Below are 19,941 nucleotides of genomic sequence, written 5' to 3'. Positions count from 1 at the left end.
TAACTTCTACTTTTTTCCAAGTTTGTTGTTATGCTATCTTCATAATCCACATTTTTCATAGTTTACCTGGGAAATAATTTTATTAGCTCTATGAATTTCAGTGTTTCTTAAGAACTGAATGCCAGAGAGTATCTCAGCAAACTCCACAGAATTGAGGAACTTATGCATTAAAAAGAGTAGAAGGGAATAGAAACACTTTTAATGTTAACAAAGTAGGTTTCTGTGACCAGATACTTCTACATTACATCTGAGTAGTAATTGCACTGCTATGTGGCAAAAATATGACTTTTACATAGCATTATAAAAACCACATCTTAAATTAACCCCATCAAAATAGGGGCTATAATAGGGATATACACATTATAAACAAACATAAGTTACTTTGTTTGTTTGTTTTATTTGTTTGTTTTTAATGGCAATGCACTTCACACTTTTTGTTACCCAGGGAGTGAACATCAAAGCAGTTTGTATAAACAGTTTGAATAAACTTGGGGCTGAGGCGCTTGATTGTGTGAATGTCTTGTTTTTGTTTGTTTTATAATTTGAATTGTCTATGTCTGTAGTAAATTGTTTTCAGCTAATTCCTTGCAGCTGTTACTAAATTACAGGCTCTGCTTTCCAAGGCCACTTAGGGAAAAAAAAACTAGTGCTATTTAACCACTAATCTGACTATGTAATGATCTGAATGAAAAGAGTAAAATCATTTGGTATTTCTAGTTGTACAACAGAGTCTGTGCCAGCTAATCATGTGACTGAATGGTTACAATTTACTTACTGTGAAAAGTAAATAATAATATATTTATATTTAAATAATAAGATATTAAGAAAGATAAATTTGGTTCTTCGTTCTTTAACAGAAGAGGGGTTAGCCAAACCATTTTAATAGTAGCCAGAAGTAGCGAAAACATAATATCTTCAGTAGTAGCTGAAGATATAAAGGTCATGATGTTATAAAAGGCGGAGCATTTACATATATATATATATGTAAATATATATATATTTATATTTATTTATGTATATATAAATGGTGGAGCAGAGACTCCCGGCACACCCAGCGCTGTTTGCTTACCTCTATTCCTTTAATAAATTGTAAACTTTGATTATAGTCCTATTTTGAAGACTGAGCCATTTATAACAATGATCATAAACTGACTTTAGTTACAAGATTCAGTGCAAGCACTAATGTACTCGGATGCATAGAATTCACCTGAGGTCTCTTCCAACCTACAATTTCTGTGATTCTGTGATCTTCAGATTATTTCAGACTCATTAGCCATGTCTTCTGCAATATTTAAATGTAAGAACTAATAGATTACTTTTAGAAGAGTTTCCAGAATAACAAGGGCTATCAAAGAAATCTTAAAAATAATAGATATTTAGTTTTATGACCTGATAATCTAGACTACAGAAATGTTACTGTTTTTTCTTATTCTACCCAGACCAACTGATTTCACAATCACAAACCATCAGTCCTGTTATCTCTTCCAAAACCACTAATACTTTTGAAAACCATGTGTACTCATTTGATACATATTTTATCTGTGAAGAGAAAGAAGGAATTATATTTATATACATAATATATATACAAGTAAATGTAATGTGTTTTATATATATATGTGTGTGTGTGTATATACATATATATATATATGTATATATATATATATGTATATATATATATATATATATAGTGTTATATAATTACCTATGCCTATTATTTTTAAAAATGTCTTTTGGGGCTCAGCTCTTTTGAAGTTGATAGCCAACAATGTTCTTTTCTTTTCCTTTTACATAGTAATGTTGCTGTATGTTCCACTGAAGTAACAAAATTACTTTTCTATCAAATGGTTCCAGTAATCTGAAGCATTTAAATAAGATTTGAATATTTTATTCTATATGATTTTATCACAAGGAAGTATGTGTATATTCTTAAAAAAAAATAGTGTTAAAGTTAAATCTTTGATTTTTTGTTTTCTCAGAGGTTCTCATTTGCCCTGTTTGGTTTTAAATAAACTGATTTCAAAGACACTTCAACAGTAAAATCTCTGTTAAAAACTCAGTCCTGAGTCTAATGCAAATGGCAATAATAATCAATGGGTACAGAAAATTTCAGAAAATTATGCTACTAATGTTGAATGCATTTCTATACGAGAAGTTTTTCATTCCCTGGCTTTGGTACACGGTAAAATATGTGCAAAGATTAAAACCAATGTAGATGTTTGAAAGATTTTTCTAACTAGAAACATAAAAATTTTGCCTATTTTACCATCTGTTCAAGTCAGAGGAAAGTATTTCTACCTTTCCAGCTTTATAGAGTATGTACAGTCAGTTCAAATCTTCTGAATTTTACCAAAAAATTACTGTAGTGTTTGTTTATGCATTTCAGGAACTTGTTCAGAAGAATACATAAATATATTTCATATATGTTTTTACTAAAATATTCTCAACTTTCTAGTTAATAAGTGAAAGTAAACTGTTCAGTGAGAGCTACTGTATCATGTATTCCAATATCACTTCTTTCCAAAACATAATAAAAAATACTTAGAAAGGAAGACATTTTTATACACATGTATTTTTGTATCATGAGAAAGGCATTTTTTTTTTCAATTATCCAGTAAATCAAGACCACACAATCATTTTTCTAAGTGCAATGCAAGTAAATCTCATTGTCTGGATGTTGGAAAAGGAGAAGAAATTAATGAAAGTATTTCAGAAAGGTATCTACAAAGAAAAATAAAATAATATAACCAGCCATTGTATAACCAGAATTCCTGTGCAATAAAAATGTGTGCAACAGTCATAGAATGAATATGACTGAAAGATCAAGAACATCATCCCTATAGTTATCATACACTAGGACATGGAATTTTGTTAATTCAGGAAACCATGTGACATGTGACCTGGATATCTTTAGGTAAGACTAAAGACAGAAATTCCACAACTTAATAAAATAATCTATTTGATTGCAGGGCTTTTGTTTCTTTGATTTTATTTTGTTTTGTTTAGAAAATGCTCTCTAATATTTAACTTGAAGACTCTTGGCTGCAAGGTAATCCTATGAACACCACAATTATTTTTGCAACAGCCTTCTCTATTTGTCCCAAGACTGTCTACTTCAGATTTCTCTGCTCTGAGCAAAAGCAACAAAAACCACATTTCCTTACACTTTCTTGCAAGGCATCATTACTAAATTTCAGATAATTATTTCTCTCTGAGGACAATCTTCAATTTGTTCATTTCTTAACTGAAGGGCAATACCCAAAACTGGACACAACTCCAGATGAGCCTTAGCACTGCTTAGAAAAAAGAAAGGCCTACTTCTCACATCATACATTCTTTACATTTGCTGTTATGTCACAGTGTTATATCTTCCGTGAGAAACTACATATATTATTCATATCCAACATAATATCCACAATACCCTGTGTGCTTTTCTGATAGACCCAATGGCAAGCCAATGGTTTCTAAAGATGTATTTGATCAAGTAATTATTTTTCCATTGAAAAACACCTTTTTTTTTGCTGATGAATTTCATTCAGCTTCCTCTTTGTGTGTATGTGTGTGAAAATGATTTATTTTCTTTTAATTTTTATCCATTTATTGAGAAGATTTTCAGTTTCTTCCTGCTTTATGCCATAGCTAAGCATATTTTCTATACCATCAGTCAAAACATTAATGAAATAATATGAATAGAATCAAGATAGAATCCTGAATGATTCTATCCTGATTCTGTTTACTCACAGAATCAGAGAATAAGAGAATGGCTCAGATTGGAAGGGACATTAAAGAAATTATAGTTCCAAGCACCTTGCCATGGGCAGGGTTGCCACATACTAGATCAAGTTGCCCAGGGCCATATACAGCCTGGTCTGGAACACCTCAATATATGAGGCATCCACAACCTCTCTGGGGTTCCAGTGCCTCACCACCCTCTGAGTGAAGAATTTTCTCCTCATCTCTATTCTAATTCTCCTCTCTTTTAGGTTAAAACCATTCCCTCTTGTCGTATCATTATCTGATTGAACATAAAGTTGCTCTCCATCAAGAACGAGAAGAGAAGAGAAGAGAAGAGAAGAGAAGAGAAGAGAAGAGAAGAGAAGAGAAGAGAAGAGAAGAGAAGAGAGAGAAGAAGAGAAGAGAGAGAAGAGAAGAGAAGAGAAGAGAAGAGAAGAGAAGAGAAGAGAAGAGAAGAGAAGAGAAGAGAAGAGAAGAGAAGAGAAGAGAAGAGAAGAGAAGAGAAGAGAAGAGAAGAGAAGAGAAGGGAAGAGAAGGGGAAGGGAAGGGAAGGAAGGGAAGGGAAGGGAAGGGAAGGGAAGGGAAGGGAAGGGAAGGGAAGGGGAAGGGAAGGAAGGGGAAGGGAAGGGAAGGGAAGGGAAGGGAAGGGAAGGGAAGGAAGGGAAGGGAAGGAAGGGAAGGGAAGGGAAGGGAAGGAAGGGAAGGGAAGGGAAGGGAAGGGAAGGGAAGGGAAGGAAGGGAAGGGAAGGGAAGGAAGGGAAGGGAAGGGAAGGAAGGAAGGGAAGGGAAGGGAAGGGAAGGGAAGGGAAGGGAAGGGAAGGGAAGGGAAGGGAAGGAGGAAGGGAAGGGAAGGGAGAAATGCTTTAACAAGTTTATACTGAATATTATTTAATGTAAAAAAAAAAACTATGTTAATATTAGTCAATTAAAATTCTATGGGATTTACTAATAATTTTCTAATATTTATTTTTTATTATTTTTATTATTTAATTCCTTATTATTTTCTGATAGTCTTCATAGTTGTTGATCTTCTCTGGTTAAAAAAAAGAAAACACAAACAAACAAAAGGAATGTATATCAGTAAAATTAATACTGATATTCTTACTCAGAATCCTAAACTTAACTTCTGTAGTAGAGGTAGGTGGAGCCAGAGTTCAATAAAGCTGTCTGTCATAGAAAGGAGAATACAGCACAATGACAAATCTTGTTGCAGTTCTGTGTTTACCTTGGCATGTCTTTTTCAGCCTAAGTGCACCTTGGACTCCAAGCTTTGTCACTCTCTGAACCCTAAGCCTAACTGTAATGGTAGAGGTGGGCTGAGCTGGAGGTTATGGGAACAACAACTGGCCTAAAAGAGAAAGCTGTCATGGGACAAAGCTTACACATGCCTTCAGCAGCCCCAGTGTCCATGAAGCTCTAGTATATGTCAGTCTCTGAACCCTAAACCTAAACTTAATGATGGAGGTAAGCTTACCCAGAAATCTCAAGCCATCATGGGTCTGCTGGAGAAAGCTGTGAGGAGACAAACCTTTTTGAAGTCCTGGGGTTACCTTGGCATGCCTTTTCCAGGGAAATACATAAAAATAAAAAATTAAAAAATCCCTGCAGCTCTAGGCTATGCCTCTCTCTAGCCCTAATCTTAACTCTAATGGTAAAGGTGGACTCATCTGGAAATCACAGACATCATCATTAGTTTGGATAGGAAAGCTGTGAGGGGATATATATTGTTGCAGTACTTCCTTTGGCGTGTATTTTTCAGCTCTAGTGTTGGAGCTTTAAGCATTGTCACTTTCTGAATGCTAACCTTAATGGTAGAGGTGGGCTCAGCCAGAACTCACAACAGAGCTCACGTCATTGGCTCAGAGGTCAAAGCTGTTAGGGGACAAAGCTTGCTGTAGTATGGTGCTTACTTTGTCATACCTTTAGCAGCCCCAGTGTCATTGGAACTCTAGGTTATGTCACCCTCTGAATCCTAAGTTTAACCCTAATTGTTTAGGTGGGCTCAGCCAGACCTCTCAAGCATAATCACTTGCCCAGAGCAGAAATATGTGAGGGGACAAGTCTTGTCGTAATTTTTTGCTTCCCTTGCTGTGCCTTTTTCAACCCCAGTGTCCCTGGGGCTATAAGCTTTGTTACAGTCACTTGGATTGTTCAGCCTAGAGAAGTGAAGACTGAGGAGAGGCCTCATGGCAGCCTACATCTTCCTCATGTGGGAAGCAGAGGGGTAGGTACTGATTGATCTCTTTTCTGTGGTGGCAGCGAGAGGACTCAAGCGAATGCAAGGAGCCACAACAGTGGAGCTTCAGGCTGGATTCTTTGGTTGTCCTGTGCAGAGCCAGGCATTGGACTCAATGATTCTTGTGGGTCTCTTTCAATTCAGGATATTCTATGATCCTATGATTCTGTGAACTCTACTCTGAACCCTAACACTAATCATAGAGGTGGGTTAGGCCAAAGTATTAAGGTGCCATCACTAGGAATAGTCTGGGGGGTACAAATCTTGTTGCAGTCCATTATTTCTTTTTGCATGTCTTTAGCAACCCCAGTTCCTCTTGGGTTTTATACATTTTTTCAGCCACATTGTTTTAGGAGTTCTTGTCTATGTCAATTTGTGAGCTGTAACCCTAATGGTAGAGGTGTGGCAATCTAAATATCTCAGGCACAATTCCTGGTCTAAAGGAGAAATTTACAAGGAGACAAATCTTGTTGCAGTCACTTGTTTCATTTGACATGTCTTTATCATCCCCAGTGTTCCTGGAGCATTAGGTTTTGTCGCTTTCTGAACTCTAATTGTAGACGTTAGCTGAGCTGTGTTAATTGAAGCAGAGAGCACAATAGCCTCCTTCAGCTGTTCTGGCCCAGGACCACTCCTGCGCATCCACTGGAGCCTATGCGAATGGCTGTGGATCTGTGGTCTCTGCCCAGCTTGGGGTATGTGTCTGTCCCTTTCCTTTTTACAGAGATAGAATTAAATGATTTAATGAGAAAAGGTATAAGAAGATAAGACATACTATAGCAATGGAGTTGTAACTAGATCTTCTTTGAGGTCCCTTCCAACCCAAGCAATTCTATAATTCTAGGTGTAGATACTGCCTTTCTATATAGCATTACAATGTGGAGCTCTCGGGCACCACAGCTGGTCCAGTGGAAAAAGCTGTGACCAGACAAATCTTGTTGCAGTCCCATGCTTCTCTAGGCATGTCTTTTTCAGCTCCAGTCTCCTTGGAGCTCTAGGCTTTGTCACACCCTGAACCATAAATCTAATCTTAATAGAAGAGGTAGGTTGAAATGCAGCTCTCAGGCACCATCAGATATGGAAGCTGTAAGAAATAAGAAATGACAAGTTTGGGCAATGTTACTGCTTCAGGCCATATGAAGGTAGAACAAGTAGGTAGGTTGTTTACAGACAGATATTTTCATGAGGTACTTCAGCCACTGATGTCTGTTGAAGGGAAAACACAATAGGTCATAAATGGTGGAAAGGTTTAGCTACTGAGTCCTTTCTTTGCTTCAGTTTTTACGAGTAAGACAAGCCCTCTGGAATCCCAGGTACAAGAAACCATAAGGTAAAACTGGAGCAAGAAAGATGTGCCCTTGATGGAAGAGGATCAGGTCAGGGAATGCTTAAACAAATTAGACATGCCTAAGTCCATTGGCCCTGATGGGAGTGGACTGATTTGAGTCCTGATGGGCCCTGATTTCCCTCACAAGTGTTAAGGGAAATGTCATGTGTCATTAGAAGACTACTCTTGATAATCCTTGATTGACTGTGGAAACTAGAAGAAATACCTGAAAGGTTCTCTGAGGAACCTTATTTGGCAGAGGGGCTGGACCCGATGATCTTTCAAGGTCCCTTCCAACCCCTACAGTTCTGTGATTCTGTGATCTGAAGACTGGAGGAAAGCAAATATCAATCCTATCTTTAAAGAGAACAAGAAGAAGGACCTGGGGAACTGCAGGCCAGTCAGACTCACCTTGATCCCTAGGAAGGAGATAGAGCAGCTAATTCCAGAAACCATTTCCACACACATGGAAGACAAGAAAAAGAGCAGGAGTAGTCAGCATGGGGAATAGGGGAAAGTCATGCTTGAAAAACTTGATAAGCTTCTATAATGAAACGGCCTGATATAAAAGCAGTGGATGTTTTCAGCCTGGACTTAAAGGCCTTTGAAGTCTTTGACAATGGCTTCCATAAAATTCTCATAGACAAGCTGTTGATGAATGGGTTGGATAGCAGACACTGAGGTGAATCAAAAACTGGTTAAATGAATGGGCCCAGAGGGTATTCATTAGTAATTCAAAGTCTAATAGGAGACCAGCAACCAGAGGTGTACTCCGGGGATTGGTACTGGGTCCAGTCCTTTTTAATGCTACTACATTAATTATTTGGTTGATGGGGCAGAGGGTAGCCTCAGCAAGTTTGCAGATGACGCAAAACTGTGTGGAACCATTGATTCACCAGTTAATTGTTCTGCCATCCAAAAGGACATGGACAGACTGGAGAAATGGACTGAAAGGGTCCTCATCAAGTTCAGCAAGGAAGAATACAAAGTCCTGCACCTGGGAAGGAACAAGCCTATGCACTAACATATGCTAGGGCCTATCCAGCAGGAAAGCATCTTGTCAGAAAAGGACCTGGGGGTCCTGGTAGACACCAAGTTGAACATGAGTCAGCAGTATGCCCCTGCTGCTAAGAAAGCCAGTAACATCCTGAGCTGCATTAGGCAAAGTACTGTTAGCAACTTGAGGAAGGTGATACTTCTCCTTTATTCAGCATCAGTGAGGTCCCATCTAGAGTTCTATGTCCATTTCTGGGTTCCCCAGTGCAAGAGAGACATGGACATACTGGAAAGAATTCTATGTATGGTCATTAATATGATGAAGGGACTAGAGCACCTCTCCTATGAGGGAAAGCTGAGGGAGCTGGAACTCTTCAGCCTAGAGGAGAGAAGGCACAGGGGGGAATCGTAAGAATATCCATAAACACCTGAAGGGAGGGTGCAAAGAGAACAGAGACAGGCTCTTTTTAGTGTTGCCCAGTGACAGGACAACAGGAAAACTGAAACTCATTCTGACATTCTGACATCAGAAAACACTTTACTATGAGGGTGACTGAGCACTGGAAGAGATTGCCCAGAGAGGTTATGGAGTGTCCCTCCCTGGAGATGTCTAAAAGCTACGTAGACATGGTCCTGGGCAACCAGCCATAGGTGGCCCTGCTTGAGCAGAGAGGTTGAACAAGATGAGCTGCAGAAGAGCTTCAACTTTGATCATTCTGTGATTCAGAGAAGATAGTTGTGAAGTGGGTTAGCAGAAGATATATATGTTGTAATAATAACAATAATAAAGTTATTAAATTATATTGTAAGTACATTTTACCTTCAGCAGATATTTTATTTTATTTTATTTTATTTTATTTTATTTTATTTTATTTTATTTTATTTTATTTTATTTTACTGACTGCTCTTGTGGGAATTGATTTTGTACAGAAATAATTGAGTAAACATTAGAAAGTGGATTTTTAAAGGAATTTAGAAGGGAATTTAGGATTTCTAAATTTCTGTTTAAGGAATAAATGTATCATATTATAGCAAAATGTTTTTCAATTTTATTTAATTATGAGTGGTTGCATGATTTTTTTCATATTTGTAATAGAAGAATAGGCAATATACCAATATTCTTACTCAAGCAAAGATTCAGTTTGTGTTCTCCTTGCATAAAGACTAGCTAAGCACAGAATTAAGTTATGAAGGTCTCCAGCAGAACTTATACTTGACATTGTAGTTCTATGTCTTACATGATTTTATTTTTTAGTAAGCATTTCATACATATTGTTGTATGTATGTGTAATGTGTATGTATAATGTACATATAATAATATTATATATATGTGTATATATATATAAATCAGTTACTTATCAATGCTTGTATTGTTAGCATTATCTTGCATTTAACTTTATGCATTCTGTGTAGTGACTTAACCATAATTTCTCTCTCTCTTTATTTATTTTTTTTTCTTTTAAATTGAAATGGTATTATAGTTTTAAATGGCATTTTAATCTTGCATCATGACTTCTCAAGACTGTAACAACACCACTAATTACTAATCTCTACATCACAGTTTCTAACATTGTTTCCGTCTCAAATAAAGAGGTTTCTTATTTGTTTAACAGTAATAATAAGTATTATCATTATACAGTTGTTAGCTAATGTATTAGTTAAATTTCTGTTTAAAGTAAGTTTTCATTACATTTTTGATGTTGCGTATGTGCTCGCTGAAGAATATTAAGAAAGAATGAATGTTCGTAATGGGTGTAGAGATGAGAGTATTAAAAAAATGGTTAGATCTTTTTTAGCATTCCATCCACAAGTTCATATTTGTATTTGTATTTGTACTCATTTTTTATGTACGAAATATGTATGAAGTATGAAATGTTTAATAGAAACTGTGTTATATTTTTATCTTCAGATAAAGTTGTTAAAGTTGCTAACAAGAAACCTGTGCACACCTGGATCAGTAGAAGAAGGGTGATAGTATCCTGTACTTTAGAAAAATCAGCTAAATCTTCCTAAGTGTACAGATGATGAATTGTGGTGACTTCACCCTGATGAGCAGCTGAACTTCACCATAATCACTCTCTTACTCTGCCTCCTCAAGGAAGAGAGGGAGAAAAAGGGCTCAAGGATGAATAAAGACAGGGAGATCACTAACCAATTACTGCCATGGGGAAAGCAGAAATTGTAGGGAGATTAATATAACTTGTTTCCTATTAACAGACTAGAGCATTAAGAAACTAAAAGCAAACTAAAAACACCTTTCCCTCCATCCACCCTCTTTTATTGGTCTTTGAGCACCTCCTTCCCCTCCTTCTTTACTAATCTCAGGGCCTGCAGGAGTCTCTCTATTTTTTCTCTTTCCCAGTTGCTGTTTCTCAGCAGTTAGCAGTTTTCCCCTTAAATATGCTCTCATAGAAATGCAAACATTGTCAAACATTGGCTTAGCTTTGGCCAGTTACATGTCACTTTTGGAACTGGCTAGATGTGGCTCTTATCTGACATGGGGAAGCTTCTGGACTCTTCTCACAGAGGCATCCACTGTAGCCTCCCTCACTAAAAAATCTTGACATGTATACCTAATACAGATATACTTCAGGCATATAAGTTTATCAAATGAACAGTTGAAAGTGCAGGAAATTTTTAGCAGTTATATCTGCTTGCCTTGTGCCTTACCCTTCCAAATGTTTTGCCAAGCTGTGTTTCCTGTTTGACAGGGCACAGCTTCCAAAAGAGCTGAATAAAGGTCATAATTACATCTTCTAAATTTATATACTTTAAACAATGACATAGAATTGTAAACACTCAGCAAGTTTGCAGATGATACCAACTTGAGTAGTGGTGCAGCTAGTACACCAGAGAGAAGGTGTGCCATAGACCCTGACAGGCTTGAGAAGTGGATCTATGTGAACCTCATGAAGTTCAACAAGGTCAAGTGCATCATCCCGCACCTGGGTTTGGGCAATCCCTAGTATGAGTAGAGACTGGGTGATGAATGGGTTGAGAACAGGCCCACAGAGAAGGCCTTGGAGATACTGATGAATGAAAAATTAGATATGAGCCAGCAATGGGTACTTGCAGCCCAAAAAGCTAAGTTTATCCTGGACTACATAAAAAGAGGTTGAGGGAGGTTATTTACCCCTTCTACTCCATTTTTGTGAGACTCCGCCTGAAGTACTTCTAGTTCTTGTGTCTCCATTAGGAAAAAGCCATGGAGCAGTTAGAGTGGGTCCAGAGGAGGGCCACAAATTGACCAGAGGACTGAAACAACTCTCCTATGCAGAAAGGCTCATAGTTGGGGCTGCTCAGCCTGGAGAAAAGAAGGCTTTGGGGAGACCTTACTGCAGCCTTTCAATATATAAAGGGGGCTTATAAGAAAGATCAATAAATACTTTTTTTTTTTTTTACCAGGGCAAGTAGTCTTTTACTTTTTAAAGTAAAAGAGGGTAGGTTTAGATTGGATAAAAGGAAGAAATTTCTTATGGTGAGAGGTGTGAAACACTGAAACAGGTTTCCCAGAAAATTTGCTGATGCCCAGAGATTTGTTGATGATTGAATGTGATGAGATTCAAGTTGGCTGGGACTTTGAGCTACCTCATCTAGTGGAAGATGTTCTTGCCCATGGCAGTGGTTGAACTAGATGATCTTCAAAGGTCCCTTCCAATCCAAACTGATTAATTCTGTTTTCCAAACATTGAAAGTTAATCTATTCTTTCTAAAAGAAGATATTTAGTTAATGGCTCTTAAAAATGTATTTATTTGTTGTTCTTCATGGAAGGAAGGAAAAGTGAAAAACAACCACTAAAGGTTAATTATTTATTTATTTTTTCTCCCCTTTCTGAATCACTGATGGCATAAAAGCAATAAAGGGCAAAATTCACATGAATTTTGACTTGATTTGATATTTCCAGTGACCACACTGGAAATGAAATTTATTTGCAATTATTAATACTAGTCATTTACATACCTCAGTTATGTGACATACAGTAATGGATAAAGGTTCCATTTTAGGCCAGATATATCATAAGTAGAAAATAAGAAAAAGTATTAAAGAGAGAAGTAGTAAATATGTAATAATTTGTACAACATATTCATAGTACTCATCTGTGATTCATGAGATCCATTTAAAGTTACACTGTGGGGAAAAAAATACATATATATATATATGCATGTATGTATATATATCCTCTTTTACTATATTTCCCCTTATTGTTATCATTGTGAAATATATATATTTAAAAATTATTTTTTAAAAGATCCTGCTCACAACTAGAATTTCTCTTGGACCATATAAGCTGGTAGAAGATTTGGTAACGTCAATCAACACTAGCAAAATCTGATAGCGATTAGAAATCTTGGTATATTTTTAATTAGAAACTGCAGGAAGTATGAGAAGTGCATGTTTATAAAAGAACAGTGTATCCTGAGGGCAAAATAATTCTGTATAAAATATTGATATTTTCACTGAGTATTTTGTTGAGAAAAGTGATTTAAGGAAAAAGTAAACTATAACAGAAGTGCTCTAAAAACCTGGAATGCTGAATTGAGTAATATGTACTGAAGAGCTTATGTCCACTAATGTATTGCAATGAAGTTGTTAAACTCACTTATATCACATAAATTCTTTTTGCTGTTGGTGGTGGTGGTGGTGGTGGTCACAATCACAGAACCACAGAATCATCTAGGTTGGAAGATACCTCCAAGATCACGTAGTCCAACCTCTGACCTAACACTAACCAGTCCTCCACTAAACCATATCACTAAGCTCTACATCTAAACATCTTTTAAAGACCTCCAGGGATGGTGACTCCACCATTTCGCTGTGCAGCCCATTGCAATGCCTAACAACCCTTTCGATGAAGTTCTCCCTAATATCCAACCTAAACTTCCCCTGGAGCAATTTTAGCCCATTCCTGTCACTAGGCATGTAGGAGACTAGACAAATCCTCACCTTGCTACAGCCTCCTTTAAGGTACCTAAATAGTGAAAGGTACCACAATGGTGAAATTTCATACCACTCCACATGATAAACAAATTCAATTTTTTTAGAAAAGTTTAAGGAGCACTAAAAAAAAAAAAAAAAAAAAAAAAAGCAAGAAGAACACATAGCAATAATTAGTACTGGTCCTGTTGTTTCCCTTATAATTGCAACTCCATAGATTTGTTCTAAAATTAAACCTGGAGCCTCAGATACTCTTTGTATAGGATGCTAGATTCTTATTTATTTATTTTGTTTTTAATTTAGTTTATCAGAGTCCTACGTTATATATGCTTTGCATACAAAATTACCTTTGCATCATTTGTATTCCACCTACCCCCTACTGCATGTTTCATCTGCAAAACACTGAATGAAAATTAGACAATGTTTACCATTTTTTCATGTTAATTTCCTGAGAATCTTCACCTATTAGGTCTTGTACAAGTTGTAACTTATTTTATTGACCCCATAGATCTTTTCAAGGACTCTTCTTTTTCCAGAGTGGAGCTGTATGTTTCTTTGTTTTCTCTTGAAAGGCTGGCACTGCTAATCCTTCAATAAGTAATAATAATTATTTTAAATAATAAATAAATAGGAAATCAGTTTAAATAAATTCTTTGATCCTGGCTATTGCATTGAGTTAAAAAGTGTTTTATAGTCATTGTATAGTCAGTTAATACATCAGGTTTTTACATACCTTAGGTATGTCTATTTTTATTTATTTCTATTATAATATTCTAATTAATCTTTCCTCATTTGAGGTTCTATCTTCCATAAAATTTATTATTTGCTTTCCTGAATATATTAGGATTCATTTCCAGCTTTGCTAACAGTTAAAATGATGTTAAAAAATAATAATAATAATAATAAAGTAGAAACATAAATATATATATATAACTTTTTTCATTAACAAAGATTTCCATTAAACATCCTCAATACAAATACACGACCAATGTAATTCATCTTTTTCTTCAAATTTATGTAAGATTTTCTCAGCAATATCATCTTGGCTTGGTCAACAGTTATTCAGAAAGGATTTGATTTTCATGCTCTTAATAGTTAATTTGCTGTTTATTTCAGATATTTTAGATTGCAGCCTCTCAGCACTCATGTATGACCTTTCTGCAAAGTTGCTGTTTTAACCAGAGTTGATTTAATTGCAGCATTGAACTCTAACTTCTGTAGAGTCATAATCCAGTCATTTGATGCATATGCAGTTATCTTTCTTGTACTCTGCAACAAAAGTATCTTATTAATATTCAAAACTGGCTGGTCAGGTTTCTGATCCAAAAGAATATAAAATCTTTTTACAGTGCTGTCTTGCTTTTTATTCTTAAGACATTCTGTGACATTATTACAGAAGTTTTCTAGATCTCTCCTACACATACACACACATAACAGAAGATGTTAAAATTAAATAGAGATACCTCACTAAGTCAAAAGGTCACATTTACATTATCTTTCACTTTAGTAACTCAACACACACACAAAAAAAAAAAAAAAACAAAAACAAAAGCAAAAACAACAACAACAACAACAACAACAAACAATAAACATGATGTTCTTCACCAGGATCAGAGGACAGTCAGATCTTTCTATATCTCAGTAAAAAATTATTGACAAGCTGCATAACAAAATAGTTGTTCAAATAAGATAGAATGAAAAGAAGAATATAGACAGGAAGTGAATTTAACATCTGTTGAGGCACTGGCATTTCCACTATCAAGCAGCATCAGATGGTCCTGGATAGATTTTCCCCCAGCACTCTGAACAGATTCTGTTCATGGAGAGGTTCCCCCACTGCAGAACACAAGACTGTCTCTTTTAAGCATATATGTATTTTAAAACATCAGTTAAAATATGTGGCACATCAATAAGAGGAACAGGGACCAAAGTTTCCCTAGGATATACATGTATGTCAATGTGTATTGAATGTCAGCTCTGGACAGTAAGCATAGTCAGTGTCTGCAAAGGACATTTAATCATATGTGGTGGGAGCATTCTAATTGAATTGACTGACAAGTTCAGCAACACAAGTTGCTGAATATTAGAAGTTTGATGCAATACATTGACCCAGTGCTAAGAGTTTGCTCAGAAAAAAAAAAAAAAAAATGCAATTATTTTGATAGGAAGGAGTATTGTCTTAAAAAATTGTGTTATTATTTTGTTACACACAGCCATACCATCACTGGGTTTAATCCAATTGCTACAATATTGAATTTGAAATAAAATAAAATGTAAACTACTTTGGGGAATGGAAATGGAACACTCTCCTCTCTGTATGGTGCCACAGAAGTCAAGCATTTAAGAGAGAAATATCTTTTACCTAAACAATGGTATCTTGTGCTTTTCAAGGTATGGAGGCATGGAGGCCTCAACATGGAGCTGAAAGCATCAAACCTATGGGTGTCTTCTGCCATTCTGGAGGGGCAGTTGCTGGTCTGCCCAGGTAATGCACTAAATCAAAAGTGGCATGTTTATGTTTAGAATGAATCTGCTCTTTGCAATTTGATTTAAACCCATTTAAGTTAAAGGGAATCTTTATTTTAACCTCAATAAAATGTTAAGGAATGTTCAGTGAAGGAAGCGACTACTAGAACAGACCAGAAGCATTCCCTGAGACCCTGTCTGCTTCACAACCAATCTTTAAAGATACTCTGACAACATACTGTGAGCTTTAATTATGTATTTTAATTGCCAAATTTTATTTATCTTCCACATGTATGTACTTAATGCAAGCTGACTCAATAAAGATTGAATCTTTGGTTGAAAGCATTAAAACAGGCATATCTATTCCTAAAATACAATTGTTTTTGCTTCTATGAAAATTTCTGATTAATATAAGAGGAGAAAGTCATTGTTTATTGCTTATTCATTTGCAGAAAGAACATTACTATCATTCCCACCAAAATTATCCTGGTTATTTATTGAATTTGTGCATTAAGTAATTTTGCAGCAAGGTAAATGCAAATTGTCATTATATACTACTGGAATTCTAATTGCATTGTGTATAAAGTATTGATATCAACAAAAAGAATAATCTTGTATGTAAGGCCAAATATCTGACTTTCAGAATCATGTAAATCTTAAAAATCTAAACAAAGATTAGTGTGGATTTCTGTAAGAGAAAAAGGGAAAATAAACAATACTATTACAGGAAAAACACAGTAGCAGTAATTGTAGTAACAAGAACAGTAACGTTAAAATTATATTTGATTTTTCTTTCCAGCCTTCTATGATTCTAAACCAAATGACAGCAAAGCTCAAGAAGAGTTCAGAGAAAATGATCCTGACAACCTGCTTTCCAAGGGCCTTGAAAATTTTTCTTCTGGCTTGTTACTAACAATGGTAATATAGTATCACTTTGATACAACACCACTGCGGTCTCCCTCAAACATGGCTTTGCTAATCGTTGTAATCTGCTTCACATGAGAAATTTTTGGCATTTTACAGGAGTCAGCTGAGAATTTTCCTGGATTTGAACCTTAAAGATTTTGCTGAATACTTTAATCTGTGGACTGTGAATGACTTTATATTTTCCTTTCATTTTGTTTTGTTTTGTTTCTATTTAAAATGTTGTTAGTTTCTAGTGTGTTCTAATGTGTTTCACATGTGTGCACATCTATATTTATTTATAAATGTATGAAAAAAAAAGCCTATCTATCAAATCTATCAATATCTCAAAATCTATCTATCAAAGATTTCACTTCATACTGTGTTCTGTACTGTGAGTCACTTCACAGAATCTATGGTTGTATTTTCTGCCACAGAAAAATAAGAATATGCAAAATAAAGTAGAAATACAACCTGACCTTTTACTTCCTAGGCTTAAGTCTGAAATTCTAACATTCCCTCTAAACATAATCTTTTCAAGCTTCCAGTACATTTTGTCACGCATCTGGCATTTTACATTACTTTACATCATTAAACACTCTTTGTAAACAAAGTAACCATCAAATATCTGTGAGAAGACATTTGGCTTAAACATTGGAGTTCTCTGACAAGCTAAAAGGAATAAAAGGAATTGTGAAAATGAACTGTGATGGAAGGATTCAAGGTGTCAAATTTCATGTGTGTGAAATATAGCTTAAGCTGATGGGTTTGGATAGCTACTTTTTACAAAGATGAGGTAGATTAATTTATTTACTTATTTACTACTTAACTGAATTACATTTTAGGCAAAGGAATGAGAATGACTGGGCTTTACAGAAACTGATAAGTTATGTCTTCAAAAATTATTATAAATAGTTTTTTAATACATTTGAACAAATACATACATGCGGATATAAAAACTGAGAAGATTGCCCTAAACTGATCTTTTCCATATACTCAACATTAATGAAATCTTAACCTTTAAGCTGATGATTCATTTTACAATGAATAGGTTCATATTTTTGATTAAATGCAACTTTCTGAATGTTAATTCTGAAGTATTTATTTTTTTAATAAAAATTAAAAAGGAAGAGTGGTTTAGAGTCTGTGAAAGAAAGATGCTTAAAGTGAGTCTTACAATGAATAAAAGCAGTAAGATAAAGCTATTATCACTGTTAATTAATGTTTTTTTGTTTGTTTGTTTGTTTGTTTTTTTTTTTTTTCCCAAATCAGGATAATTATAAAGAAAGGTTCTTACATTTTTAATTGAAACAGATTACTGTTTAAGCTTTTAGAAACATGGCACTTGTACAAAAAAAAAATCCCAGGACTGAGTTGGCTTGCATTGCATATTTCCCTTTCTATATCTGAAGTATATTAGAAATGGCTCATTGGAATATAGCCAGGGCATGAACTAACATCTAGGGGTGGTGGCAATCAGTGGTTCTTAATTTTTCTTCTTGGTACTTCACTTTTTAGCAGTATATGCACTCAGCTGGTTGTGGTCCTGGGTTTAATTCATTCCAGAGTCCTGATGAAAGAATAGATGAAAACAGACAACATATTGCTTTCTATACACTGTACAGTTATCCAACTATTATCATATTTTCAATTTCCAGTGTCCTCTTACCTATTTGTACTCTGTGAAATATGTACCCTTAGTACCTCTGCTTTGACAAGCTGCATAAAGAGTTCTATTGTTTCAGAAACTTTGAAATGAAAGAAAAAACACAAAACCTGATAATATATTGTGGGGTCACAGGAGTATCCCACAGGATAACCTAAGCCAATTTGTATGTAGCTTGCACATGCTAACCTGTTCCTGAGGAGTCCAGCCTTAAACTAGCCCTAAAAGAGAATGTAGGACACTTTGTAACTTTTGGAACACACAGAACCAGGTTTATCTCCTTATGATGGAGATAAAACGTGACAGTTAACCATGGAAACATAGACACGGTTTATTCTGCAGAAGTGAGTATCTCTCCTCCACCCTCCAGCTCCCCCACATCCCCATACTACATGACCGTAGTAGAATTTTAAAGGATTCTTTCTTCAAGGAAAGTTCTTAAAAATATTATTCTTCTTTAGAATTACATTAATGTAATGTTGGAAGTAATCAAGCAATGTAATTTCATTTTATTTCTTCATCTTTTACAATAGGAGAACTTGAATTAATTGAAGTGATGCCTGAAACTATCCAAAAACAAGGCAGCAGTTCTGCACATTGTGGGGTGTAAAATCAGAATCCTTTGGTAGTGAAATCACAAACCTGCAAACACATAAGGAGTGATAGATATCGTATCATGATGGGCAATTTGAATCTTTCACTCCTTACTAACAGCTAAGCAATTTATTCTACCAAAAGAAGAAAAAGAGCAGAGTTAAATTATAAGACTGTGGAAAATACCATGAAGAAAAACAAGATCCTGATTTCTTTAGGCTTAAACTAAAACCAGAGGAAAGATAAAATAAAATAAAATAAAATAAAATAAAATAAAATAAAATAAAATAAAATAAAATAAAATAAAATAAAATAAAATAAAAGTTGCTACAAGGAACTAGGTTCCTTCCCAGCATTCTGAGTTCTCAGATTTTGACTACAGAAGATAAATAAAGTGGAATATTAGATAATATATCTACTTGTCATAAATGGGCAATGAAACTTGTGATTACAGTAAGAAGTTTAAATAGCTAGTCAGGAATATCTACTATTCTATTGGGATAAAGTATATAATGATCTTTTTTCTTTTCTTTTCTTTTTTTTTTTTTTTTTTTTTTTCCAGTTACAAAATCCATCAGAAGAATTTGTTTATGTGAAGAAGAGCACACTGACAGATATCTAAAATCAAACTTTATTAACAATGTGATATATATTACATTCTGTGTTTTAAATTAAAAATATTCTTAATCACTTGAATGTATATCATTTAAGGCAATGGTTTTTAATGTAAAACTAAAATTCCTTGTTTCCAATACACTTTTTGCCATAACCTTTAGAAAATTGTGTTTGTCTTAAATTAACTGAACTGGGGTCTTGAGGATAACATTAACCTTCCATATATAAATATAAGGTGTTATATATATATATATATATATATATATATATATATATATATAAGGTTAATACATATATATTATATATATATTCAAAAAATATATTTTTATATATATTCAAAAGATCCTTAATCATGTATATATATAATCATGTATATATACAATCATGTATATATATAATCATGTATATATATGTATGATAGAACAGGTTCTTCCCTGACCTATTAGTAACCTGAGAGAGGACTGTAAAGG

The sequence above is a fragment of the Aythya marila genome (assembly GCF_965140915.1).
Source record: "Aythya marila genome assembly, chromosome: 1".
Taxonomy (NCBI): Eukaryota; Metazoa; Chordata; class Aves; order Anseriformes; family Anatidae; genus Aythya; species Aythya marila.
This window is presented reverse-complemented; position numbering follows the sequence as displayed.